The sequence below is a fragment of the Manis pentadactyla genome, chromosome 7, assembly GCF_030020395.1.
Source record: "Manis pentadactyla isolate mManPen7 chromosome 7, mManPen7.hap1, whole genome shotgun sequence".
In the NCBI taxonomy this organism is placed as follows: domain Eukaryota; kingdom Metazoa; phylum Chordata; class Mammalia; order Pholidota; family Manidae; genus Manis; species Manis pentadactyla.
The window spans coordinates 91,558,918-91,580,646 of NC_080025.1; positions in this window are offsets into that span (position 1 = coordinate 91,558,918).

Consider the following 21,729-nt stretch of genomic DNA (forward strand, 5'->3'; position numbering starts at 1 on the left):
GTGTTTCTTGTGTGAACCACTTACTGGCATTCCTTAATTATTATTTTATCTTTTTGTGCATTCTTATCTTTTCCATCCAATTTCTTTTCATGGTCTGTATCATCCTAATGTTTCTTTGTATCTTTTACAAGAGTATGCACATGAAAGACAAAATGAATGAATTTATTCAAAGTTAAAAAACTTTTTGTAATAGGGTGAATGAAAATAAAATGCCTATGTATCAAGCAGATGGAGTGAGCCATGTGACAGTTTAATTAACTGAAATGGGACTAACTTAATAGGCCACTTACTGCAAACTATAAAAGCCATTTGGGCCAGAGGGTTGAAGGGTGGAATATATACTATCCTATGAAAGAAGATAGTATAAATTCTCATAAGATTTTTCTAAGTATAAGTTTAGTTATTCCTTATTTGATTAGTTTTCACTGAGAAAAAAAATTAGACAAAACATCTCAAATATAAAATCACATGTAATGCATGAATATTACTAATTTTTTATTGAAATATAGCTGATACACAGTATTGGTTTCAGGTATAAAACAGTGATTCAACAATTACATCCATTGCTAAATGCTTACCACAATAAGTGTAGCTACCATATGTCACCAAGGACATTAAAATGTTGTTAACTATATACCCTATGCTGTACTTTCATCCTTGTGATAGTTTATTTTACAACTAGAAGTTCGTATCTCTTTATCCCTTTCATCTGTTTGGCTCATCCTCCCACTTCTCTTCCTTACAGGAACCACCAGTCTGTCCTCTGTGTCTGAGTCTATTTTTGTTTTGTTTGTTCATTACTTTTGTTCTTCAGATTCCGCATGTAAGGAAAATCATATGATATTTGTTTTTGTCTGACTTACTTCCCTTAACATAATACCCTCTAGGTTCATCCATGTTGTTGTAAATGGCAAGAATTCATTCATTTCTATGGCTGAGTAGTATTCCATTTTATATATATATATATATATATATATATGTACAACTTCTTTTTTATCCATTCATGTATCAGTGGACATTTAGGTGGTTTCTGTATCTTGGCTATTGTAAGTAATGCTACAATAAGCAGAACAGTACATATATTTTTTCAAATTATTGATTTTGTTTTCTTTGGATAAATTCCGGGAAGTGGAATTTCTGGGTGGTAGAGTATTTCAATTTTGAGTTTTTAAAGAAACCTCCATATTGCTTTCCATAGTGGCTGTACCAATTTATATTCCCACCAATAGTGTAGGAGTATTCTCTTTTTTCCACATCTTCACCAGCACTTGTAATTTCTTTTGTTGATACTAGCTATTCTGACTGATGTGAGGTAATATCTCATTGTGGTTTGATTTGCATTTCCCCATGTGTGATGTTGAGCAACCTTTCATGTGTCTGTAGACCATCTGAACATCTTCTTTGGAAAAATGTCTGTTTAGGTCTTCTGCCCATTTTTTAACTGGATTACTTGTTTTTCTGATGTTGAGTTTTATGAGTTCTATTTTTATTTTGGGCATCAGATATCCTCCTATTCAATAGGTTGCCTTTTCATTTTGTTGAAGGTTTCTTTTGCTGTACAGAAACTTTTTAGTTTGATGTAGTCCAGCTTGTTTATGTTTGCTTTTGTTTCCCTTACCTGGGGAGACATAACAGAAAAAAAAAATCACTAATGCTGATGTTTAAGAGTTCACTGCTTATGTTTTCTTCTAGGAGTTTCATAGTTTCAGGTCTTATATCCATTTAGTTTATTTCTGTGTATGGTGTAAGACAATTATCCAGTTTCATTCTTTTGCATGTAGCTGTCCAGTTTTCCCAACACCATTTATTCAAGAAACTGTCTTTTTCCCATTGTATATTCTTGCCTCCTTTGTCATACATTAATTGACCCTATAATTGTGGACTTACTTCTAGGCTCTCTATTCTGTTCCATTACCATTGATCTATAGTCTATTTTTGTGTCAGGAACACACTGTTTTGTTTACTGTAGTTTTGCAGTATAGTTTGAAATTGAGGCATTTTATTCTTTCTTTTTATTCCCCATCTTTATTCTTTTTCTCAAGATTGCTTTGACTATTCAGGGTCTTTTGTAGTTTCATATACATTTTAGGATTATTTGCTCTAGTTCTGTGAAAAATCCCATTGGTATTTTGATAAGGATTGCATTGAAACTGTAGATTGCTTTGGGTAGTATGACCATTTTAACAATTTTAACAATATTCTTCCTATCCATGAGTATGGGATAGACTTCCATTTATTTATGTCTTATTCAATGTCTTTCATCAAAATTTATAGTTTTCAGTGTACATGTCTTTCACTTCCTTGTTTAGATTTATTCCTAGGTATTTGATTCTTTGTGATGCATTTTCAAATGCAACTGATTTCTTCATTCTCTTTCTGTTCATTATTTCTATATAGAAGCACAACCGATTTCTGTATACTGATTTTAGTATCTTGCAACTTTACTGAATTTGTTTATTCTAAAAGTTTTTTGGCAGAGTCTTTAGGGTTTTTTATATAGTATCGTATCATCTGCAAATAGTGAAAATTTTATTTTTTCCTTGCTAATCTGGATGCCTTTTTTATTTCCTTGTCTGATTGCTGTTAACAGGACTTGTAGCATACTATGGTGAATAAAAGTGATGAGAATGGGCATTCTTAGCCTGTTCCTTATCATAGAGGTTTGTTATATATGGCCTTATGTTGAGATATACTCCCTTAATACCTGCTTTTGTTTTGCTAATATTCTGTTGAAGATTTATGCATCCATGTTCGTCAGGGATAGTGGTATTTAATTTTCTATTATTTTAGTGTCTTTGTCTGCTTTTGGTATCAGGGTGATGCTAGCCTTGTAGAATGAATTTGGGAGCTTTCCTCCTTCAGTTTTTTGGAATAGTTTGAGAAGGATAGGTATTAACTCTTCTTTAAATGTTTGGCAGAATACCTGGGAAGCCATCTGGTCCTGGATTTTGGTTTGTTAGGAGTTTTTTTTTGATTACCAGTTCAGTTTCATTACTATTAATTGGTCTGTTCAGATTTTCTATTTCTTCCTGGTTCAGTCTTAGAAGACTGCATGTTTCTAGGAATTTATCCATTTCTTCTTTTTTGTCCAATTTGTTGACATGAAAATTCTTATATCATGATAAATTTTATGACATAAATTTTGTTTATCTTTTCAAAGAAACAGATCTTAGGTTCATTGATCTTTTCTATTTATTTTAGTCTCTATTTCAAGTATTTCTTCTCTGATCTTTATTATTTCTTTCCTTCTACTAATATTGGGCTTTGTTCTTTTTCTACTTCCTTTAGGTATAGATTCCTATAGGATGAGATTGCTTATTTTAGGTATTTCTTGTTTCTTAATGTATTCTTATTATGCTGTAAGCCTCCCTCTTAGACTGCCTTTGCTATGTTTCAAAGATTTTGTATCAATGTTTTTCTATTTTTATTTGTCTCCAAGTATTTCATTATTCTCCATTATCCTCTTTGATGACCAATTGTTGAGTAGTATGCTGTTTAGCCTCCACATGTTTGGTTTCCTTTCTGTTTTTTTCTTGTAACTGATTTCCAGTTTAATACTATTCTATAAAAAGATGCTTGATATTAATCTTCTTAAATTTATTAAGATCTGTTTTGCGGTCTAAGATGTGATTTATCCTGGAGAATGTTCCATGTGCACTTGAAAAGAATGTGTTGTCTTTTTGAGTTTTATGAACATTATTTATTAATGTGCATGCTTTAGATAGCACTCCCTTTCCATGTCTATCAAATTATGTTTCTTTTCCTATTAAGATTCGTGATACTAACGAATATTAACCATATTTAAAATATTTAATTGTCTTAATAAATGCTTTCCCATCTCATACATGCACCTCCCATATATATTCAGTGAGGGAATGACTGCATATTGAGAAGCTCAGAAAAGGGGGTTTCCTAGATACATGGAGTACAGGTATCTCCCCTTACCCAGGAGAGGTGCATGGGTTCCACAACCCCCAGCTGATGCCAGAAACCACAGATAGTACTGAACCCTATATAAATATTATGTTTTTCCTACACATATATGCCTATGATCAAGTTTAATTATGAATTAGGCACAGTAAGAGGTTCACAACAAGTAATAATAAAAGAAGAACAATTATAACAATATACTATAATAAGTTATTAAAATATCTCAAAATATCTTTATATATATGTTTAACATATATATATGTATACATATACATATATATATAATACCTATTTGTATATTACTATGCTGTACTTGCCATTCCTCTTGTGATGATGTAAGAAGATAAAATGCCTACATGATGGGATGAAGTAAGGTCATCATGATTTCGTGTTAGTCACTGACAACCTTCTCATGACAGGTTAGAAGGGGGATCATCTGCTTCCAGATCTTGGTTGACCACAGGTAACTGAAACAATGGAGGTGAAACCATGGATAAAGGGAGACTACTGTATTCACTTTTGCTGGTGAGAAAATAGATACAACTGAGGTCTAGTTTGGTGATATACTGAAAATACACAACCTGGAGAGCTTGTGCTAGAGGAGTATGAAGTATAATTCTTTTGAGAGATGGCACACTGCCTCCTAAAAGCTATGAAGTTGTTATAAAAAATGATCAGTAAATCACAAACATAGTGCATGTGACAAACTAGAACACAAGCAGTTTACCAAAGATGAGTGATTCAGAAAGTTATAACTGCTAATAGTCTGATCAGCTGTAAAAACTTTCTACCTAGATAGAGTGCCAGATACAGTCTGAAAGTGATTGGAGCAGGCATTTAAAGTGAACAGTTTATGTTAGAACCAAAGTGTATGTCAGTGTTCAAAGCTCACTTTCTGACTCCTGTACATTTATTTCACTCTCTCCTAATAGGTATTGGCCCTCCAGGTCAAACTCTAGTAACTTGGGGGTGTTATCTATTGTATTTGTCTCTAGAGAGAAAAGTTCTCACCCAGAACAGACATCCATTTGCTCTTAGCACTATTATTTCTTTTTGGGCTTGCCATCTTTGTTAATTTAAGAGGGGAATTTAAAATACTCTTTCAATTGACAACCTAAGTTGGCTAGTGATAAAATACTCTGAGTAAAAGATGGGCAAAAAATAATTCTTGGAAACAAGTAAGAAGATCAAAATGTCATGGGTATACATGTCACACTTGGAAAGAAATTGAACCTGTGAGTTCTTGCAGTTTTAACAAATGTCTTCGTGACAGGACCAAAATGTTAATAAAAGTGTGGTAGAGAAGAAACCCTGATACTAAAAAAGTATACTGCTTATTGAATTAATGTAGTTTGTCATTAAAATAGTAGACTCTGATGACAGAATATCAGGCAAACACAATGAATTTTAAAAAGTGAACTGAGAAGTTAAATTTTCATATGAAATTGAAGTTATTTTGAAAATTTACACATTCCTAGATTCAACTTTAAAGTTAACCTAAAGCCAGTTAGAGATACAATGTCATATATTTTACAAAAGTTTTAGTGCATATGTGACAATTTGGGAATAAAAATAATAATGACAACAAAAAAGGGACATCTGAAATTTATTTTTCTAAATGATAAAAATTTCCAACACAACATCATTTAAGTCGTCTCCATAGACAGAAGTAATTAACACGTATACTTGATTGGTGCCCTAAAAATAGCTTGGGGCTAAGTTTTTCTGTTAAGGCCATAGAGCTCATGTTAGAGCTGGCTTGCTGTTCTCACAGAGATATTGATTCAGTGGTTTGGTAAATACTTTTATGTAGATATGGCACAAAGAAGGGACATTTGGAAGTCTCATGGTGACAGTTTATTTTAGAATATTCTGAAGAGTAAAATAATGCTTTTCGAATTACCTTAGTTGAAGGACTTCAAAGCTTTGAGGTGCCAATCAGAATTTTGTATGTGTGTGTTGGGGCGGTGGAAGGCAGAATGATGTTAAAGAAACAAATCTTTTCTTTCTAGAATAATGCAGCTATCAAACATTGAAAACTTTCTTTGCACCTCTTTTTGACATGTTTAAAATGAGAAGGACAACTAGTAAAATGAAACCTGAATTCACAGAGCATAAGTGAAAAAGGCTTTATTTAGGAAGGAAACAGGGAAAGACCTAAAATGGATTGTTTATTTCCTTTGTGCTTAGAAAAGAATTAAGATTCAGAATTCCAAATGCTATCGGAAATGACTTCCTTTAGGGTTCCAATGCATAAGGAAAAGGTCTAAATATCTAAAAATTAAATCCCATTGTCAGTTGCATAACAATAAACAATGAGAAGGTTAAAAATGACTATAATTTTCAAAGACCTGAATCTCTGCCATGACCAATAAATTAGATCACTCACTTTTAAATTACACTTGTTTAATGTTGCAGGAACTGACTATTTACTTATAAAACGAACACACTGCTTATAACAGAGTAGCGATGTCCTCTGGACTAGATTATTTGTATGATGTTCATTCTTATGGAGTATAGATAGGTGAAAATTTGAGCCTTATCATATTTTCTGGAGTTCTTTAGTGCTTTGATTTGAAAAAAAAGCTGTCAGCTTCCATAAGTCATAGCTTTCTCCATGCCTTTAATTTTTAGAAGTATATATCTAACATCTTCTGTAGTCTCCCTAGTCACTTGGGGGCTATCTTTGAGAAAGAATATCTTCTAACGTTCTCTCACAGAATTTACAATCCTTAAAAACAATCACCAGATTCACATTCAGGGCAAAGCTAATGGACTTTTAATGCACCAGTTTAATGCTGCCTCTTCCTCAAACTGTCTTCAGAGGCCACACTTACAAGGCACTTCCCCTTCTGAAAGGTAAAATTCATATCTATATCCTTGAGCAATTAGAAGTGAAAGATCTATTTAAAATGAAGATGCTTTTTTGAGGTGGTAAGTTAAGAGTAAACTTTAGACTGTGATCAGTTCTTCAATCAAAAGTATAAATAGCAGGCTTTCAAATCTCACACTGTTTGAAGAAAGAATAGGTGGCAAGGAAATTTTAAGTAACAATACCAGAGAGCAGAAATTGCTCCATAAATGCAGTGGCTTAAACAATTATTAGGAAAAGTTAATTAATGATGTGAAAGGAATTTTCAATGATTATTTGTCAGAAAATTTATCAAATTATGGTCCTAAATGGCTCATACTTCCTCTAACAAGTATGATTATGTATTGGAGAATCATCTGAATATGACAGTATTAATTCACTTCAGTATGAAGCAAAGCTGGGAATTTACACATCTTCACAACAAACTTCAAAAGTTAAATAAACTCATAGATTCTTGATTAAATATCAAAATTATAATGAATCAAAACTTGGAAGATAGTCCCATCAATTTTCTCATGTAATTGAATATCTGATAATTACAACTTTATGCTTTGTAACTTGAATAACATATTTACATGCTTTAAAAAAATTTCAAACGTGAAGATCAACAATTAGTTTCTTCCAGTAAAATAACTTTAATCATAGAATAAGGAACTACATTACATTTGTTTCCTTTTTATTTAGTTTAATTACTGCTGATCAGTTATCTAAGACAACTTACATTTGTTAACACAGAGGCTAAGATACAAAAGAAAATGCTAAGTAAAAAATTCCATTGATTTTATCTGAAGCCATATTTCAAAATTTAATAGTTTAAAATTAACTTTAACATTAATCTTTAACATGTAGGACATGAAAAAAGAGGGAAAAAATAGAATATTGAGAATCCCTGTATCCATATTCTTTCTAGTTCTACATCTATAATAAGTTTCATGAAACTTTTTTTATCAGAAAAAGTCCTAACTTTTTTTGATGGGAGATTTATTCCCTATTGGAAAAATAAAATCTATTTTATTAAGAGTTGTTTCTTGATAATCTGGTGAATCTTAGATTAATGCCAAGAAACCCTTACTGTGAAGGTAACCGGTACTTAAGTAAACACTACTGGTAAAATAACTTAGTAACTGGTACTTTCCATCTTCACTAGGAGATGAAAAGAACAATCAGAACATACTTTTTTCCTACAGTGAGTCTATGTCAAGTTAGAAATTAAGTCTCTCATCCTGACTTTAAACCCGCTGGAAACAATGCGTATTTTAGCTTTTAGAGTTTGTTGTTTTTTTAAAAACTTTATTATTTCACAGTAGGATATCGACATATAGTTAAATATTCCAAATCCTCAGAAGACCATAATATTTTAACCAATGTATAGGACCAGGGTCTTCTTTATTTTAAACCTCCAGAATTTAATAAATCATTTTTCTTATTAAGTTGATGTATTTTAGAAGTTATACTGAATTACTATTTTCTCATCAGTAGGGCAATCTGGTTGCAAATTTTATCACCTGGTGATTGTCAGCATCCTGTCAGCTTGACTGAATAAGCAACTATCATCAAGACTTAATTTAAATTCAGTCCAATAAAGATTTGATAATGAGAAAATTATAAAACACAATATAGAATACATTTTAAATCTTGAATTGTACTTTCATTATTGGGCCATTAAAAAGGATAAATATATACAATGTTTTTATTTATTTTTAGGCATATACAATAGCAATAGTCTCTAGATCTGCATAGATGTTTTAAAATTAAATATTTTAGGGGATTCTGGGAAGATGGCAGAGAGAGCCTGAATCCACCTTCTCCCACCTACATACAAAATTGACACCTACACACAGAACATTTCACCCTGAAGAAAAATGGAGACTGAAGTGAATACCTTCTATACAAGGGACAGAAATATTACACACAGACAATCAAATGGCAGAAGAGACAGAGACACTGTAATCATGGGAACCCCACCACCAGCACCATGACTGGCAGAGGGACGGGGGAGGGTTATCCCTATGGGATCCATGTGTTGACCCCTGCTCTGAGGCACACGAAAAAGCCTTCCAGCTTAGGCTTTTTACCTAGACCACAAGGTAAAGAACCTGTTTCAGAAATAAACATCCTCCACTTGTTAAGGAAATTGTTGGAGGCAATCTGGATTGGAGAAGCTAGCCAGTGCCATTGTTCACACTTGTTTGGCACATTGTAGTGTGGCCAAGAGCAAGATTTGGGCTCACTTACATCTCAGACTTGTCTAGGCAATCCCCTGACCCCCACCCATACTGAGGAAGTCCTGTCTTGCTGCCTGCTATTATCCACCAACCCAACACCCATCAGCAAGACTGGAAAGATCCCAGACTCACAGGGAGGGTGCATGAATCTGTGGGCTGGTGCCACCAAAGCACCTCTCTAGAGCACCATTGGGGAACTCACATACAAGGCTGACCTCTGACAATAGCAGGACCTTGTGAGCAATGACACGAAATTCCCCAGAGCAGTCCTACTGTGTAGGGGACATAGGGGAGCTTGAACAGAGCTTGACCCCACACTACCAAGGGGACATATCAGATATGCAAACCAGGAATTCTCCAGAGTGGTCCTGAGTGACCCAGGATGTATGTAGGCATATGGGTGAAGAGCCACAGGGGACTCAGCTTATGCTAGCCTGGGAGTTACCTGGAGTGCACCCACAAATTGCTGAGCCACCACCTTCCCCTCATTAGAGGAGAACCTACAGGTGTCCACTCAGTATCCCCTCCAATGAGCCCCCAAATCCACAACCCTGGGATCATACCCTGGGAGACCCAGCACCAGAAAAAGCCTGTTTCACACTTACTTGGCCTCCAGCTTGCCCAAACCATGAGACACATAAAGTCTACACAGGGGATTTTCCTATGCAAGTCCAATCCTTCAGGACTGGAAGGGCAAGCCCTTTCAACTGATTCATAGAATGAAGCAAAAAAGTCATAAAAAATGAGCAGACAGAAGAATGTGCTCCAAAAAACAGAATAAGAAAAAAAAAAAGAAAAAAAACCTAAATGAAACAAAGTTAACCAATCTACCTGATGAAGAGTTTAAATCAATAGTTATAAAGATACTTACTGGACTTGAGAAAACAATAGCAGAACTCAGTGTCTTGGAAGATAGAGTAATGGAAAGCACTCAAACTAAACAGAAGATGGAAAAAGAATTAAATGAAAATAGGGTAAGGGAGCTCTGGGACAACGTTAAATGTCATAACATCTGCATTATAGTAGTCCCAGAAGGAGAAGAGAGAAAGAAAGAGGTAGAAAATTTATCTGAAGAGATAACAGTTGAAAACTTCCCTAACCTGAGGAAGGAAAGAGTACACCAGGTCCAGAAAGCACAGAGAGCTCCAAACAAGATGAACCCAAGAAGGTCCACACCCAGACACTCTTAAAAGAGAAAAGCAATATACTACATATAAGGGAAACCCCCTAAGGTTATCAGCAAATTTTTCTGGAAAAACTCCACAGGCCAGAAGGGAATGACATGATATATTCAAACTGCTGAATGGAAAAAAAAAAAAAAATCTCCAACCAAGAATACTCCACCCAGAAAAGTTACCATTCAGAACTAAAGGAGAGATAAAGAGCCTCCTAGGTAAAAATAAGTTAAAAGTGTACACCATCATTATACCAGTATTACAAGAAATGTTAAGGGACTTCTTTCAGAGGAAAAGACCCTAAAAAGAAGCAAAAAATTTAAGAAAGGGAAAATTTTCCACTGGCAAAGCAAACATATAGCAAAGGTATTAGATCTACTTTTGAAAGCTAATATGAAGGTTGAGAAGACAAAAGTAGCAAAAACAATTACATCTAAAATAAGGGAATAACATAAAAAGGTGTAAAAGAAGATATATACATAAAACATGGAGGAGAGGGAGTAAGAATTTTTTGCTTTTAGAATGTGTTCAAAGGTAAGTGGCTATTAGCTTATTATAGATTATTCATAGGATGTAATTTAAGAACCCCTTAGTAATCAGAAACCAAAAACTTATAATAGATACACAAAAATGAAAGAGAAGGGAAGCCAGCTATAGTACTAAGGAAAGTCATAAAACACAAGAGAGCAAGAAAGGAAGAAAGAATCAGAAAACAACAAAAACAACGAGGAATAACAAATGACAAAATGGTAATAAGTACATATATATTGATAATTACATTAAATGTAAATTGCCTAAATGCTCGATTCAAAAGACATAGAGTGACTGGATGAATAAAAAAACAAGACCTATCTATTTGCTGCCTCCAAGAGACTCATTTCAGACCTTAAGTCCCACACAGACTGAAACCAAAGGGATGAAAAAAAAAGCTGGAGTTGCAATGCTTATAGCAGACAAAATAGACTTCAAAACAAAGCAACAAGAGACAAAGAAGGACAGTACATAATGATAAGAGGGATCAGCCCAGCACGATGATATAACTATGAAAAACATCTATGCACCCAACATAGGCTCATCTAAATATATAACCCAAATACTAACAAACCTTAAGGGATAAATTGGCAGCAACATAATAGTGGGGGACTTTAACAGCCCACTTAAGTCAGTGGGTAAATTATCCAGACAGAAAATAAAAAAAGAAAGGCATTGAATGACCTTGAACCAGATGGACTTAACAGATACATACAGAATGTTCTACCCAAAAGTGACAGAATACATATTTTTCTCAAGTGCACAAGCAACAGTCTCCAAAATAGATCACATATTAGGACACAAAACAAGTCTTAACAAATTTAAGAAGACTGAATTTGAATCAAGCATCTTCTTACACCACAATGGTATGAAACTAGAAATCAATTGCAAGAAGAAAACTGGAAAAAACAAAAACATGTGGAGGCAAACAGCCTGCTTCTATAGAATCAATGGATCAAGTAACAGATCAAAGAGGAAGTCAGACAATACATAGAAACAAATGAAAACAAAAATAAAATGGTTCATAGTATGTGGGATGCAGCAAAATCAGTTCAAATAAGGAAGTTTATAGGCCTACCTCAAGAACCAAGAACTATCTCAAAAAATCTAACTCTACAACTAAAGGAAATAGAAAAAGAAAAAAACAAAGCCCAAATTTAGTAGAAGGAGGGACATAATAAAGATCAGAGCAGAAAAAAAGAAAATAGTGACTGAAAAACAATAGAAAAAAATCAATGAAACTGAAAGCTGGTTCTTCAAGAAGTAAACCAAATAGACAAACCCTTAGCCAGACTTATCAAGAAAAAGGATACAAATAAAATCAGAAATGAAAAAGTTGTAACTGACACTATAGGAATTCAAAAAATATAACTCTATGAATAATTGTATGTCAATAAATCGAACAACCTAGTAGAAATGGATAAATTCCTAGGAACATACACTCTTCCAAGACTGACTCAGGAAGAAACAAAAATGTGAACAGACGAATTACTAGTAACAAAATTGAAACTGGTAATAAAAAAACTCCCAACAAGCAAAATTCTAGGACCAGATGGCTTCATGGGTGAATTCTATTAGACATTTAAAGATGAGCTATTATCTAGCCCTCTTAAAGTACTACAAAAAAATAAGAGAAAACACTTCCAGACTCATTCTATGAGGCCAGTATTACTCTAATACAAAAAGCAAAGACACTACATAAAAAGAAAACTACAGACCATTATCTCTGATGAACATAGACACAAACATCTTCAACAAAATATTAGCAAACAGAATTTAAAAAATACATCACAAGGGTCATTCATCATGACCAAACAGGATTTATTTCATGGATGCAAGGATAGTAAAATATCTGTAAATCAGTGTGATACACCACATTAACAAAAGTGTAGAAACTATATGATCATCTAAATAGAAGCTGAAAAAGCATCTGACAAAATTCAACATCCATTCATGATAAAAACTCTCAACAAAGTGGGTATAAAGGCCATATATGCAAACCCACAGCTAATGTCACACTCAATGGTGAAAAGCTGAAAGTTTTCCTCTAAGATCAGGAACAAAACAGGGATGACCACTCTCACCAGTTTTATTCAACATAGTACTAGAAGTTCCAGACATAGTAATCATAAAGAAGAAATAAAAGGCATTCAGATTGGTAGGGAAGAAGTAAAACCATCACTGTTTGCAGATGACATATGTGTGTGTGTGTGTATACACACACACTTATATATGTGTGTGTGTGTTTATATATATATATAAACACACACACACACACACATACATAAAACCCTAAAGACTCCACCAAAAACCTATCAGAACTAGTAAGTGGATTCAGCATAGTCACAGGATACAAAATTAATATGCAGAAATCTGTTGCATTCCTACATAACAATACATTAGCAGAAAGAGAAATAATAAAAAAAATTCCATTTACAATTGCATCAGAAATAATAAAATACCTAAGAATAAACATGAGGTGAAAGACCTATACTCTGAAAACTGTAAGACACTGATGAAAGAAATTGAAGAAGACACAAATATATGCAAATCAATTCCATGCTCACGGAGAGGAAGAATTAATATTATCAAAATAGCCATCCTGCCCAAAGCAGTTTACAAATTCAGTACAATCCCTATCAAAATATCAATGGCATTTTTAAATGTACTAGAGCAAATAATCTTAATATATTGAACCACAGAAGACCCCAAATAACCAAAGAAATCTTGAGAAAGAAGAACAAATCTGTGAGTATCAAACTCCCTGGCTTCAAGCTATACTACAAAGCTACAGTGATTAAAACAGTATGGTACTGGCACAAGAACAGACCCATAGATCAATAGAGCCAATTAGAGAGTCCAGAAATAAACCCATCCATATATGGTCAATTAATATATGATAAAGGAGCCATGAATATACAATGGGGAAAAGACAGTTTTTTAATAAATGGTCTTGGGAAAACTGGAGAGCTATATGTAGAGAATGAAACTAGTTCAGTTTCTTATACCATAAACAAAAGTAAATTCTAAATGAATTAAAGAACTAAATATAAGACTTGAGACCATAAAACTATTTTTTAAAATTTAGGTATCATTGATATACAGTCTTATAAAGGTTTCACATGAGCAACATTGTGGTTTCAACATTCACCCATATTATCAAGTGTCCCCACCACCACACTGCAGTCACTGTCCATCAGCATAGTAAGTTGCTAGAGTCATTATTGTCTTCTCCGTGCTATACTGCCTTCACCATGACATACCTATATTGTGTGTGTTAATTATAATGCCCCTTAATCCCCTTCTCCCTCCCTCCCCACCAGTCCTCCCCACCCCCTTCCATTTGGTAACCGCTAGTCTCTTCTTGGAGTCTGAGTCTGCTGCTATTTTGTTCCTTCAGTTTTACTTTGTTGTTATACTCCACAAATGAGTGAAATCATTTGGTACTTGTCTTTCTCTGCTTGGCTTATTTCACTGAGCATAATATCCTCTAGCCCGATCCATGTTGCTGCAAATGGTAGGATTTGTTTTCTTTTATGGCTGAATAATATTTCATTTTGCCTATGTACCACCTCTTTTTTATCCATTCATCTACTGATGGACATTTAGATTGCTTCCATATTTTAGCTATTGTAAATAGTGCTGCAATAAACATAGAGGTGAATAAGTCATTTTGAATGAGGGATTTTGTTTTCTTCAGGTAAATTCCCAGGAGTGGAATTCCTGGGTCAAATAGTATTTCTATTTTTAGTTTTTTGAGGAACCTCCATATTGCCTTCCACAATGGTTGAACTAACATTCCCACCAGTAGTGTAGGAGGGTTCCCCTTTCTTTGCATCCTCATCAGCATTTGTTGTTCCTTGTCTTTTGGATGTTGGCCATCCTAATTGGCGTGAGGTGATAACTCATTGTGGTTTTAATTTGCATTTCTCTGATGATTAGCAATGTGGAGTATCTTTTCATGTGCCTGTTGGCCATCTTAATTTCTTCTTTGGAGAAGTATCTATTTAGATCCTCTGCCCATTTTTTAAATTGGGTTATTTGTTTTTTTGGGTGTTGAGGCATGTGAGTGAGACCATAAAACTCTTATAAGAAAATATAGGCAAGAATCTCATGATCAACATGAGAAATTTCTTTACAAATACTTCTCCCTGGGGAAACAAAATAAAAAATAAGCAAGTGGGACTACATCAAACTAAAAAGCTTTTTCACAGCAAAGTAGACCTTCAACAAAATGAAAAGGTAACCTACAGTATGGGAGAATATATCTGCAAATTATATATCCAATAAGTGGCTAATATCCAAAATATGTAAGGAAGTCATACAACTTAACACCAAAAAATAACATTTTTCCAAAGAAGACATACAGATGGCCAGCAGGCACATGAGAAGATGTTCATCACTAATTATCAGGGAAATGCAAATCAAAACCACAGTAAGGTATCACCTCATACTAATCAGAATGGCCACTATCCAAAAGACAAGAAATAACAAGGAAGGTGAGGATGTGGAGAAAGGGGAATCCTTCTACACTGTTGGTGGGAATGTAAATTGGTTCAGCCTCTGTGGAAAACAATATGGAGTTTCCTCAAAAACCTAAAAAGAGAAATAACCCTATAATCCTACAATTCCACTTCTGGGAATTTACCCAAAGAAAAGAAAAATCATTAATTTGAAGAGATGTATGGACATCTGTGTTCATTGCAGCATTATTTATAACAGCAAAGATATGGAAACAACCCAAATGCCTACTGATAGATGAATGGATAAAGATTAGGTGGTATGTAATATATAGTGGAATATTATTCAACCATAAAAATGAAAGAAATCTTGCTGTTTGTGACAACATGGATGGATGTAGAGGGTATTATGCTAAGAGCATAAACTAGGCAGAGAAAGACAAACACCATATGATTTCACTTATATGTGGAATCTAAAAGAGAAAACAAACAAAAAAAATAGACCCAGAAGTATGGACAAGAGACTGTTGATTGCTATAGGGAAGGGAGTAGGGGATGGATGCAGTAGGAGAAAGGGATAAAGAGGCACAAACTTCAAATTTTAAAATAAGAGTCATAGAAATGGAACTACAACATCTAGAATGTAACCAATAATGTAATATATTTGTATGGTAATGGGTAACTACATTTACTGTGGGAAGTATCTAGAAATATATATACATATATAATTATTGAGTCAGTATGTTGTACATCTGAAAGCAATATAATATTGTATATCAACTTTATTCCAATAAAAAAAGGAAAAGAGAGAACAGTTAAATTTTAATATCTAAAATTCCTGATATTTTATAATTAATAAAAGTGTGTTAGATTATGACTCAAAAAAATGAATAAAGTATTTTAAATGCTAACATTTGAATATTTGATTTAAATACACTTTTATCAGCATATTTAAAAAATTTTAGTATCTAAGGGTAGCACTTTAACATGCACTTTAGATTTAGAAAATATATGATCCAGTCCTTGCCCCTGAGTATTTAACACTAATGTAGAAACTTGACCTTGAATACATTCTCTAAGGGATCTATGAGGCAAGGACTATGTATGTTGTATAATTTCCATGATGTTGCACAGAATTTGGCATAGAACAAGTCATTAAATATTTGTTGATTGAGTTAATGAATGATGAAGGACAGCTTCACTTAGAAGATTTTAAACGCCAGCATGAGTTTGGATGTGATATTTTGAACAGTAGGGAGCCATTTTAACTGATGAGTTTTCATATAAACATGATATTTAAAGAAAATTGCTTACCATTTAAAGTGACTTCCTAGGGCAAAAACTAAAGTAGTTTTCAACTCTATTTCTTACTGCCTTATTTAATTGTATTGATTCTCCTTCCAGAACTCCTCTCCATTTTCTTCAATTAGTTCTCATTGCGGTGACCTAGCTTATGCCAGCATGACATCTAGGCAGGATAACAGAGGCCATGTTAAAACCAGGTGGCTTAGATGTTAATTCTGTGACAATGATGAATGTCTGTATGGCCTTGAACATATCTCTGCACTGTTTTCTCACCCGTGACAAGGCATTAGTGCCTACCTTTTAGCTGTGTTGTGAGGATTAAATTTGTTCTTAAATGTAAAGCCCTGGGAACAGTGCCTGGCTCACAGGAGGCCTATATTAAGTGCCAGTGAGGGTTTTTGTTATGATTATGACTACTACTACTCATTATGCATTAGCCTTCTAAAAACCCCTATTTTGCTACCTTTGTATTCTAGTCTCTATAACACTGCCAGAGTGATCTTCCTAACCATTCTTGCCTCACACTTTCTAAAGACTCCCCTTTGCCCTCAAAATAAAGTATAAACTCCTATACATGGTTACTAGGCCTTTCACTGTAGACAGCCCCCAGCCACCATGCTCTGAGCCCCATCCTTACACCCTGATGCCAGTCATACTGAAATTCTGTTACTCAGATGTGCCAAGCTCCCTGTTGCCTCAATGCCTTTTAAGAGGCAATTCCCTCTGACTGCAATATTCTTTCCTCTTTATCTACTGTATACTTCTTTTGTCTAACTTCTACGCACCCCCTTCATACTGGACATTTTTACTCCAAGCAGCCTATCTTCACCCCTTAGCCTAAGTGGGGGTTCCTGCTCCATTACACTATTATAATTTCTTACTTAATAGTCTGTCTCCTCCATCACATGGTATGCTGTCTTGCTGAGTGTTATCTCTGCCAGACCTGTCACAGAGGCTGACACATAGTGGTCAAGGACACTTTTTTGTTTCACTGAATTTTTTTCAAGTTTTTTCTTATTGAAGAATCACTGATTTACAATCTTATATTAGTTTCAAATATACAACATGGTGGTTCAACAGTTACCCATATTGTTAAATCCTCACCCCCTCTGGGGCAATTATTATCTATCAATGTAGAAAGATGTTACAGAATCATTGTAAGAAAAGCCATCTGTTTTTAACACAGTCTCTATTCTCCATGCTGTACTACTGTCTCCTTGACCAACTTATACTGTGATTGCTAATTATTGTGTCCCCTTATCCCCGCCCCCTCCCCTTCCCCTGCCCCAACCTTTCCCCTTGGTACCACTAGTCACTTCTCAGAGTTTATGAGTCTACTACTATTCATATCAGTGAATAAATATATACATGAGTGAATGAGTGAATAATGTGATGATTTTTCATAGGCATTTAAGTTCATTTTAACCTGATTTGTAAGAACCGTTGTAGCTGGAGCCTCTGGAGCTCTCTCCATCTTGCTTTATCCTTTAGAACTGGGAAACTACTTCTTTGACCCTAAGTATGCTAGCTTGTCTCATGCCTTTATGAATGTGTTCATGCTGTTCCTTCTGCCTAGAATGTTCTCCATCTGGTACATGTGGTCCTGTGTGTCCATCAGCGAGCAACTTCAATGCCAACTCTCCTGTGAAAGCTTCACTACAATTCCCCTCCATCATTACCTGTCCCCTCCTGTGAGTTGTGCTTTGACTTCATGCATGCGTCTGTGATTTCACTGTACTACATACTTTTATGTATATGTCCTGATTAGATTGTGTAAATCTTTGTGGAAGGAGCCAAGCCTTGTTAATCTTTGTTTCTCAGAAACTATATGGTAAGCAGGTGGAAGTCTTAGTCATTTCTGTTGAGCATAGAACAATCTGCCCCATAGTAGGAATTGCCTTATTATTAGTAACAAGTCTAATATCTAAATATCTAATTGCAAATATATGTTGTGTGAGGACATTTTTTTCTCTCCAGGCTCCTACCCTTATTCAAAAACTCCCAATGGCTTTGTTTGGAATATTGATTTGTGATCCACAGGTTTAACTGGTCCTGACCTGATCTCCATGAAATTTAACCATTTTCTGAAGTACTGTGTATTTTATCCTGTAACATGACTATTATGGAAGGCAGTCTTTAAAACCAAACTTGTTGAAAACAATGTGCATCTCATGAAACAATGGCATTAGGCAAAGAGTTTAAAATGTCAGTTACTATTTTGTAATTCAAAAGGAGAAACATGTAGTTTTAAGAAAATATAAATGAAATGAAATGTGGACCACTTAGCACTCAGTATCCTCCTCACACATCCAATTTACATGTGTTTGGCAAATGCGCCAGACTCAAAACCTTAAACTTAAGCACATTGCAAAGCATATGTATATGGCTCATTAAATGGTTACAGATGTATTGGAACAGCTCTAAAATTGATTCCGTAAATAGAACAAGTGGGAGAACAACATGATGGGTAGATAGAAGGTAAATATGTAGGTTCTGGAGTCAAAGTTTTGAGGTCAAAGCTCATTTTGTACCTTACTCCTATAAGACTATGGGAAAGTTACTTAATCTGTTTTTTCAGCTGCAAATTGGGAAAATAACAATACCAAACTCAAAGAGTAATTGTGAAGTTTTAAATAAGGTCATGCTTTTAACAGTGTCTAATACATTGGTAGGGCCTAATAAATATTTGCTGTTGTTATCATCATTAGTCCTACATAAAGGAACATTCATAATATAATCAAGACAGAATACAGAGAAAATTTAAGATTATTATTAATGAGCACTGTTCTATTTATTTTCTACTCTGTGCTAGGTGGTGAGCAAGATGCTCCAGGTGAACACTTCCATTTAGCTTCACATTGATTCTGGTATAAGCATTAACCCTATTTCATAAAAAAGGAGATTAAGACTCAGGGAAATTATAAAATTTCCTCAAGATCACAGAGCTAGCTAGTCAGCACACAGCCAGATTTCAAGCCTGGGTTTGTTAGTCTCCTAAATCACGCTTTGCATGCTTTTCTGTGCTTTAATTCACTGTCCAACAGAAGGGAGAGTTGAGAAAATGAACCTTTACTGAGAGCCTGTTAATTGTGTAGTTGTATACTTTTCATTAATCTGTAAGGCTTCTCAGCTTAAACTGATTTCCTAACCTGGGCCAGGATTTAAGAAAAAAAGTTCTGCCATGTATGGTTTCTCTAAAATGGCCTGGGGTTTCCAAAAAGAACAATTGACCTTCGTGTAAAAGTTGAAATGATGCTTCTAGTTCATTGTTAGATGACTTAATGAAAGTCTGGGGCTCAGGATCTTTGCAAAACAAACTGCTCTCAGGCCAGAAAATTCCTCCCTCTGTGCCATGAATGATAAACAAATGGGGAGAGGGAGGGAAGCATGTACGTTAGAAAAAGGAGAAACAAAACAATGTCCAGAAGATAAAAGACACGATGAAGAAATTTCTGAAAAGCCAGAGGTCAAGGCAGAGTCTTTAGATGTTGTTCTACACCTCTAAATCGACATTATCTTCAAGGAAACATGGAGCTAAGCCCTCAGTAGAAGTTCTGTGCTGAACATACTCTGTTCTGAAAAATATACTGATACACCAAGCTGCCCGCAGAGTCCCTGCGCTCTCACTGCCCGTCAGTGCCCCAACCGCGTCAGAACTTTTCATGGCTACAGTTTCACAGCTGCTCAACTTGGACTTAATGTCTCTGATTTTGGAAACCTAATATCTGACCCTTGTCCCTCACCTCCAACTAGAAAAAACCCTTCATTCCCACTCCGTTCCTCTTTTTTGTCCTGTCAAATTTATTGACAGTGTTTCTCCAGGATGGACCCCAGTTTGTTCATGTGTGTGTTTGTATTCACATTTTTTTCTCTTCTCTGTGGGTTCCTCTAACTTGACCCCTCCTGACCAAACACAAAACAGGGAAGGTTGTGAAAAAATTGCTTTCAGACCTTGGAAAGAGATGGAGCTTACTCTGTGCATCAGACAGGCAGGTGGCAGAGCAATGTAATACAATCAGGAAAATAATAATAAAAAAATGTTAAGAGCAACTTTCTAAGAGTTTATTAAATGTCCAATGCAATGCAAAGTGCTTTCTATTGATTACTTCACTTGATCCTTATGTTCTTTGAAATTGGTACTCATAGTTTCCTGATTCTACACATGAAGAAACCGAGGCTTAGAAAGTTAAGTACAGGATCAAAGAATCTATGGTGTTTGATATTGGAATTGTGGTTATTTTTCAGAGTAGTGACTGGAGGGAGTGGCCATGCTGGGGAGACCTGCTGGGGGTCTGGCTCTGTCTTCATTTTTGATCTGGGTGCTGATTACATAGGGGTGCTCAGTCTATGAAATCTCATCAAGCTTTATATGCCTTTAATGTGTATTACACTTCAGTAAATGTTTAATTTTTACAAATAATAATGTTAAAAACAACTTGTTCAAGAATTCCATAGAAGCTGATAGAATGCAGATCTTTCTGTCTGCAGTTCCCAAAGATTTAAAGTGAGCACATGGCCTTCTTTGTGACAGGCTACACTGGACAATGTAGAGTACAGGACCAAACCCCCTGACTGGGCTTTTGCCATCTGAATAATCTCCTCAGGGAAATGGACAGGTCGCCAATACGGTGGAAAGAAGTTAGGCAAACAATCACTGCAGGGGAAGTATTTATGATGGAGCTGGGGAAAGAGGATGTTGAAACTGAGATAACCACCACAGGTGCTGCAAGGGGAACCAAGACTTGGTCTCAAAGCCTGTTAAGGAGCAATGCCTTGGCACCCAAAACTGAGTTTAGTGTACTTCTATCTTGATCTGAGTCTTGGGTACTAAATTGGACTATAGTTCTGTGAGCTGGGTTGGGCAGGAGAGTAGAAATGAGCCTCATCTTTGGTTCTGAGTTCAGTTGCCCTTCTCTTAGTCCTCCCACCAGAAAAAAGAAAGAAAAAGGAAACAAGATCGAAGACAAAAGTGGAGTAGAAAGATAAGAGAGGCAGAGAAGCTACAAGCCAAAATGCCTCGTCAGAGAGGTGAAGATCTGTCAGATACAGTAGGCCTGAAACCACAGAAAACAAAGCAGACTGAGAAGGCTCTGGTATTTATTTATTGGATGCAAAGTTTGGAGAGATTTCTGAGGTGCTATGATTTCCTTCCTGGGTGGCTGCACATGATGGCAAGTTCGTTTGGGCTATTCTTAGGCACCATCTCCTGTGAGGTGCCTTTCCTCTAAGTA